The following is a 7,727-nucleotide window of genomic DNA, read 5'->3' as shown; positions in this document are numbered from 1 at the left end:
TGAGGCTCTCTGCTTCCTCTCCAGTTCAAGAGTTTTGAAACCAGACAGAGTTTGGAGTGCCTACAGTACCAGGGATTTCTTGTATTTAAGTATTGCTAAAGCTGGAGCACATTAGAATAAGCAGTAACAACTGTTGGAGACATATTTTTGTTCCAGTTCTGAATATGAAAATAGAATACTTCCTTTGGCATAACTAAATTTAGACTCATGGCTGAATATTTCAGATCTAATATCAGCAATGAAATAGGTAACTATTGTTTTGTGTGAAAAATGCAAAGCATTTAAACATGGCTTTCTATGTAAGGATGATGACTCAAGCAGTCAGGAGTCAGTACACTTGATATAGCTAAGCTTAGAGCCAAAGGGAACACTTGGATACTGGGAATTCTGGAAGAAAACCTTTGAGGGGTTTCTTTTTTCCCATGTCATTGTTTTGCACAAGGAAGTTATGGTTCATTATGATCCCAGTAAAAAGAGCACTTGGACTCTGTGAAGACGTTTTCAAAAAACCTTACATTCCTTCAGACACTGGGAGTCTCAAATTGTCTGAGATCAGGTGCACTTCCAGCCAGGCAGATCCCATCTGTGGAAAACTTGCCCTTTGATTTTGGGGTTTTTGAGATCTTTCAGGACTTTGTTAAAAGGAGGGTATTCTATTAAATACTTCCATTTTCAAACAAATCTAATGTTCACACAAGGACTTCTTGTGGCCCTGCAGTCAAAGGCAAGGACCCCAGGCAGGGGGAGCTGCCCCGACCCTCCTCCATCATCCTGCTGCTGAGGTTCCTGTGCAGCACAACACAAACCTGAAGGTTAAGCTGTACCTGCAGCCTGGCCCAGCTTGTGCCTCCTTGGGCTAAGCTGTTAAGGGGATCAGTAACTCCTTGATTTACAAGGGCTGTCTGCTTAGAATCACTGCAGTGATTAATTTTGATTTTTCGCAGTTCCCATCTCCCTACCCACAGGGTCCAATCCAGTGACTTCAGAGTTAAAAATATAAGTGCCTTTAATTGCATTTAGGATTAGGTTCTGCTGTCCTACTGGATAGTGACTTAAATGGCTTTTTAAATTTATTTCAGGTGGATCATACACTACTGGGCATTGTTTAAATGTCCCCTAAGTTTCAGGACACTTAAATATCACTCTTCTTTGAATATTCATACACCTTTCCTTTTTAGGAAAGCAGATAGAGCCAAGGAAAAATGGTTCAAAAATGGCTGGTAGTTAGCAATTCCTTTAGGAATAGATCAATGTGTGGATCTCCTTGCTTATATATTAGTGTATTTTATGGAAGAAGATTAGATTTTAGCTGATAAATGTTGTGCTGTCAATGGAATTCCTCTCTGGGCCATTCTAGGTAGCCAAGGAATGAGGAAGCAGTGCTTCTAGAGCAGGGCTCAGTGTATGACTGCACACAGAGCTGCCAAGAGATGAGAGCAGCCATCTCAACAGCTCCCACAACACTTGTGCCTGGTGCAGCTGGCACAGAGGAGCCTCACCTTGGCTGAGCACAGCTCAGGCAGCATGACACTCTGCATTCGGCTCATGTGTTTGTAGCAAAGTGTCCAACAACAGGAACAAGTTTGAGAGGTTTGGCCCCAGTCTTGTGAGCTGCCTAAGATTAAATAGGGTTTATAACTGAGGTTGATCAAGTTTGTGTGTTGAAGTAGAGAGAACTATCCAGTGCAATTACCAGAGCCAAGTGATGGTGCAGTAGGAAGGAGCACCCAATGCCCTCAGTGTTGGCAGCAGCTGTTGTTTAAGACAGGAATAGCATTGTTTGACTGTGACTTGTTTAAGCTTTTAAAGTTAAAAATACAATTTTGCATGATTACATGTGATTGTTTTAAGCCAGTTGAGCTATTTATTTTAAATGGTCCATTTTGGAGTCTATTTAAGTCTTTGCCTTGCAAACAATGTGTACCTTTTCAAGTCCTTCTCTTCTGTTGCTAATGATGAGGTACTTGTGGCTCAAGTAGTTTGAAAAATTTACAGGCGACAGCATAGGCTTGCACATTCACTTTGTATTGTATATATTTGAAAGATGACTTTAAAATTATATTCTTCTGTATTTCTGCTTTGAAGTTGTGATAGAGGTGTCCTGTTTAATCATGAACTCTGATAGAATATTTTGTTATTACTATAGGTAATTCCAAAAATTCTGTGAGAATAAAGAAATAGTTTGTTTCATGAAGCCTGGTAAACCTAACCAAAAAAATCAGTAAACTTAGGGGGAAAGAGGTGTATTCATGTTATCAAGTTACTTTATCTTATATGTATCTCACACATAGTAAAGCTTGTAGTAAATCCTCTGAAACTTGTATTTAAGGTAATGCTCATTACCTGTGAAGTCTCAAAATCATACAAATGATTGGTAACTTTCAAAGTCAGTATAAAATTACATTTTACCCCTTAGGTATTAAGCCAAAATTAAAGCTTTGGGAAAATGTGCTGTATCAACTAACAAAGAAAAAAGATGTTTCTCTTGATTAATAATATAAATTTTAAAAAAATTAAAAATCTAATTTCTTTGTATAGAACTACATGAGTTTGTGAGAACCAGGTTCTTCCTGTTGATGCTGTCACAGCTCCTTTCAATTGAGCACATTTTCCAGGAGGGAATGAGGAAGCTCTCTGGGGCTCTAATGGATACAAGGAGCAGGTTTGTACTTTGGAAATAGCAGTTCATAATTGGATGGTTTCACACTTGGAATTGCCTTGGTGTAACCTGAAATTTGGGGACATTTGTGTTTGTCACTTGGAAGCTGACACAGTTGTCAGGTTTTGATTGGGGTGGCAGAAACTACATCCCTCCTACAAAGGGCAGAGCATGTAGAGTCAAGTTTCCACATCTGCACACTGTGTTTTGCTCAAGTTCAGTAGTATTTGTCTCAGTTTTCTGCGAGTAAAGGTCCTAATGTTAGAAAAAAATAATTCTTGTCACTAGAAATGGAAAAACTTTGAGTTTGATCTCCTAAGTCTAGTTCAATATAGGCACAGAATTGCATGAATTGCGTGACAATTTTTCTTTACAATTGCTTATGCTAGCAATTGGTGGGAGAGGTCTTCCTACAAAATTGCTACCAAATTGTTTTTCCATCAGGAATGTAGCACAAAACCCAAGAATTTAGGAGTTCTGGGTTCTAGTTCTGTGTTTTTTATAGATTCAGTGTGGTACTGGGCAGTCACCTCAGTTTGACTGTCATTGTAAAATGAGACACTGAACATGTTTGTGAAGGACTTGGAGCAGTATGTTCTTTAACAGTGCAGGTTTCTTTACAGGCAAATTAAAGGGCATTGGCATAGTGATGTAGGTTTTGTTTCCCTAGTGAGTGAAATAAAATGACAGCTCAATGTATGAATAAGGAATTCCTCAGCAAGTTAAGAAGATACATTTTAATTCTTGTATTATTGATTTGTACCTGATAGTAAATGCCAGATTAAGCCTGGAGGCTCATGGCCCTGGCAGTTCTGTGAGGAGTAGCACAGACAGCACCCAGTTTGTTTGGTGCAGTGAAATACAACAGGCATTGTTTCCATGGCTGTTCCAAGACTTTGTGAATGTGCCTGGCAATCCAGGTGTTCACTGACAAGTACATTTGGGAGTCTGCTTTGAACTGTGGTTTGCCCAAGCTCTGCTCACACTGGCATTGAATAGCAACCAAAAGGAATGAGCAGCTGTTGGCCACTCTGCTACCAGACCTCCTTTGGGTTGGAAACCAATGTTTTATTGAAATAAACAGCACCAGCCTCTCCTCCTGTGAATCAGCTTTTTCTATAGCTGATGCTGGTGTTACTATTATATTTGAACTATAACTTCAAACACATTGATCAGACTTCTTTTTCTTGTGAAGTATTACGGTGTTAAGGCTGTTGCAGGAAGATCCTGGGTAGACTGGGAGCTTCATTTCATGTATGACACCTGAAAATCCAAAAAGAAACACTATTGTGCAAAAGAGATCTGCTCCAGAAAAACTAAATGTTTGCAAATATGTCTCTCCCTTAAGAGCTGAAAGCCTTTAACTTCATCTTTCAGCCAGCAAGAACTTGAAAGCTTGCACCCTCTAATGGAAAACATCTTTCAGCACTAATAACATAATAGGAACAAATTGGGCAATGATCACACATAAACCGGGATAGATTGCAGCCCGGGAATACCATCTCGAACAGATTGTTAAAGGTGAGGCTGTTTACTGATTTCCAAAGAAATGCTATTGCAGAAGTGGCAGCTGCAGCCTCTGCAGGGGATACTGCTGGCTTCACATTCAAATGCCGGATTTGTGGTAGTCAGAAGGGGATTAGGTAGAAAAAGAATAATCCCTAAACAGGCAAGAATATGCCTTTTAAATGAAATGTAAGGCTGAGTGCTGTTTGAGATGGGGCAGCACTAGTCTGTTTCTTCCTGTTTGCTGTTAGTCTTTTTCTTTTAAATACAGTCACAAGTATATTTTCTTATTTAAAATTATCTTTGGGATAATGTTACAGGCATTTGCCTGTGTTTTCTGTCATTTATCATAATTTTACAACGCTGCAGCCAGAGGTATGCTATACACATTGCAGTCAGTTTGAAAGGTGGCTCTGGTGTAGTTTTTCCAACAATATTTCACCTCCATTTCAAAAGTGTAGCTAAACCGGCTGAAAGAAAATTGAAGGGGAGAAAAAATTCAGTGAACTTGAAGTATTTTTTTCCTGACAGATTGAATTTCATTGACTATTATATTCCAGGTGAGGTGAACCTATGATGGAGAATTCAAAAAAATACACTGAGATGACCTACTTCACTTCCAAAACTACTCCATTTAAAATGATTAAGCAACTACCAAAGTGCTGTTGCCTGCAACATTAAATCTCCCAGTTTATACTCATAGGTGATTTCTTCTCTTCTTGTCTTGTTTAATAGTTAGTGTGAAGCTTTATTGGTCTTTTAAAAACCATATTTGAGTTTCTGTGATGGAAATGGGGTGTTCCTGCTGCTAAAGTATGCCCTGTGCATTTGGTGACATTGATTATATATCAGTCCTTCTCTAGTGTCTGTAGATACCTGCCTGGAAAAATTTTCCACCAGTCACTTGATAAATGGTGAAAATTAGTTAATGTCCCCCTCATGACCTTCACAGCTGAAGTCTGCTTTACTGAGAGAGTCTGCTTTTTGTTTTTTGGTGGAAATAGGGAACACATACGTGTTTCCTCTCAGCACAAATTCCAGCTAAGTCCCTATGAATGGCTGTTCCCACTGTCTGGTTCTGTCTTGTCTGTAGGAAATTCAAGCCTCAAAGTTTTAAGAGTGAAGGAGGGAAGGATTATCTGGGTTTCCTCTGAGTCAGCTCTCCAAAATGAAATGAATGGAAAAGTCAGTTCCTACTCTCTCATACTTGTTATGATTTGAAAAACAGGAGCAACTATTAGGAAAAGCCTTTATGATGGCAGACAGTGAAACTAAATGGGCAAGTTGACCAGCAGGAGGAACCAAATGTTTGTAAGAAAAGGCTGGCTAAGGCAGTAAATATATTGCACCGTCTCACCCTGTGCCAGTGAACAGAGCAACTGTGCACTCGGATATTGAGTGGTTTTGTATAGTAAACACATGAATTTCTCGTTCTGTTGGTTTGTTTTAATTTGGTGAAGAGCTACAGCCTCTTTGTAACAGTATAGTGTGTAAACTGAGAATTCATGTCTTTCTCATGTCTTGATAAATCCACTAAAAGGTTATATTTGAAGCTTTTATATTTTTCTACATTTGATCCCCATTGAGGAGGTGAAAAGATAGCTCCTGGTATTTTATTGCAGTGTTAACATTTTGCATTTCCATTATTATAACATCTGCTGTCACTACAAGTTTGAATTTTTGAGGTTTATACTTTGGACATGAAATAGTTTGTCCTTGCTGAAATTTGGCAAAGAAATTCTTCAGCCTTGAGGGATTTGAAGCTTGTGTGCCTGTTAAAAACAACAAAAGCCAAACCCCAAGCACCTCACAGCTCTAGATTTTCTTTCACCAAGAAAACAAGCCATATGGAGAAATTTTGGTTTCCACTTGCCTATAACTTAAAAAGAATAAGACAAAATCATTTAAAAAGGCCCATTTCTCATGGCCTTAGGAATTTGTCAGCTGTCTCAGTGATGAATCTTCCTGAAACTGAAATGATTCCAAAAATGTGAACATTTTTGATTCCAGCTGGTTACAGTGACAGTCTCTAGAAGAAAAAAAATGTTGCTTTAACTCAAAGTCATATCTGAGTTCTGTAAAGCATTCCCTAAGTTGTACTTATTTGGAGATTGGAAGAAATATATTGGACAAAAAAGTGTAGTTAGACGGCCAGACATCAGTGGAATATTATTCTTCATCACCTCTCAAGTAATAATAAGCCAACCTTCAACTTTCTTTAGTACTTTCATGCTATTATAGCTAATATATTGTGCTAGGTGAATGGTAGTTTGATCGGTTTGCAGACTGGGTCCTCGAGCTTATCTTATCTGCTTCCTTAACAGAAAGGTCAAATTTTTATTTATTTTTTTCTTACACCTAAATATCTGTTCTACAAGTCATATATGGTGGATTTTTTTTTCCCAAGTTGGGCATGGTATTTCCAATTTTCAAAAAATTTGCTTTATAGACACATCTCTACTGTCTGTACAGATTCATAGTATATAACTTGGGGATAAATCTAAATACTGGGGAGTTCCTACTGCTGGCTAATTTGCTGCTCTTCATGAACTCTGATCTCATTCTTTTTTAGTAATTGCCTCTCTTCTAAAGTAGACCTAAATCTTGGCTGTTGGAAAATTCAGCTCGATCAATATTCTGTTGGTCTTCCTGCCAACAAGATTTAAGTTCAGTTTTCAGGAGGATCTAATGTATGTCTTTTGTAAGTCCAACTCTAAGCACAAGTTTTGCACTGCCCTGCACTCCACAGAGCTCCCTGGATATGAGGAAGTTCTGGAAAACTGTAAGGAAAAAAACTAATATCTGTCCCATCCCTCTCCAAGGACACCCCAAATATACTGAATTACAGTACAGGGGAGATGACTGTGCTTGATCTGTGTCTGCCATGTAAAACTACTGCAAACCTATAGATTTTTAAAAACCTATATATGTAGAGGTTCACAAACATAGATATGGTAAAAGAGATCCTGAAATCTCAGAGATTAAAGTATTAAAGCAAAGATGGTCAACATTAAAGAAATAACTGGAAATACTTTCTCTTCTGTGTACCAAGCTATGGGCAATTTTTTTGGTTGCTGGAACAACTGACGTAGGTGTTCAGTGGGGAACTTCTCACTTTCAAACAAATGTAAGATTTTGAAAGGATTTTAGAGTACCTGGTTGTGTAATTACTCAAGATTAAATATAAACATTAAGCTCCAGTGATCTCAGGCTGAAGTTAGGAGTGGAATTTTTAACTTAAAAGAGGACAACTCACTATCTGTTTCAAGGAGGAAGGATTTATCTCCTTCTGAAGTATTTGGTGCTTCTGGCTGCTAAGGGCAAACATTTAGACTTGCCAGAATAATGGCCTGATCCAGGATGGATGCTTCAAGTTGCCAGATTGGCTGTGAGTGCTTCAAACAGCCTGGCTAGATGCCACGGTTGGAGGCTATCATTCTCCTGTGTCATCTGCCTCTCTGTAGCTGGCATTGTGCTGCTTTGTTTTCATTGCAAAGCAACAAAACAGAATTACATTTTTAGCAACTGATGATGTGGGAAAAATCCCCAGCTCAGTGAGAGC

At 38.6% G+C, this 7,727-nt stretch overlaps 1 long non-coding RNA gene across 1 annotated transcript; it reads left to right on the top strand.

Annotated features, from left to right (window-relative positions):
- Positions 1–2,548: 2,548 nt before the first annotated feature.
- On the top strand, positions 2,549–4,853 carry LOC146433395 (uncharacterized). The gene is made up of 3 exons (XR_014854109.1): positions 2,549–2,662; positions 4,037–4,180; positions 4,726–4,853. It is a non-coding gene; the product is annotated as an uncharacterized LOC146433395 (long non-coding RNA).
- Positions 4,854–7,727: the final 2,874 nt, after the last annotated feature.

Source organism: Lichenostomus cassidix, chromosome 9 (genome assembly GCF_008360975.1).
Source record: "Lichenostomus cassidix isolate B80296 chromosome 9, HeHo_3.0, whole genome shotgun sequence".
Classification (NCBI taxonomy): Eukaryota; Metazoa; Chordata; class Aves; order Passeriformes; family Meliphagidae; genus Lichenostomus; species Lichenostomus cassidix.
This window is presented reverse-complemented; position numbering and strand designations above follow the sequence as displayed.